Source organism: Penaeus monodon, chromosome 30, assembly GCF_015228065.2.
Source record: "Penaeus monodon isolate SGIC_2016 chromosome 30, NSTDA_Pmon_1, whole genome shotgun sequence".
Lineage (NCBI taxonomy): Eukaryota > Metazoa > Arthropoda > Malacostraca > Decapoda > Penaeidae > Penaeus > Penaeus monodon.
In genome coordinates this window covers 34,528,545-34,528,904 of record NC_051415.1, presented here as the reverse complement: position 1 = coordinate 34,528,904, position 360 = coordinate 34,528,545, and the positions used below count along the sequence as shown (strand labels likewise).

At 28.6% G+C, this 360-nt stretch overlaps 1 protein-coding gene across 1 annotated transcript in view; it reads left to right on the top strand.

Moving 5' to 3' along the window:
- The window catches only part of LOC119592747 (Y+L amino acid transporter 2-like), a gene marked incomplete at its 3' end in the record, with an annotated part of 17,381 nt that overhangs the window by 1,955 nt on the left and 15,066 nt on the right, over window positions 1–360 (top strand).

Here is a 360-nt window from a genome sequence, read left to right as displayed (position 1 = left end):
GATGATAAAGAATATAGCGTTTGTCGTAATCAATGTGGCAATGATAAAGCGTATGATAATATTGGTAATATATAAATATTTAAATCGTATTTTCCCCATTTCATTCACGGAATCTTAGATGATTCACATTTCTGAAAGACGCTTGTAAATGAAGTTAAGTTAAGAAAGTACTCTCTAAGCCCTGGCTAATAATATGCATTAAGTTCCTTTACATAACAATTTCCTTTTTTTTTCCTGTATCTTTGTGCAATTTATTTTCGTTCTTATCTCTTTTCTTTATATCTTTTTGTTATCATCTCTTTCCTTCTTTACTCGGTCATCTTATTTTGTTTTAGCCTTTTTGTATTATTACCATTTCTA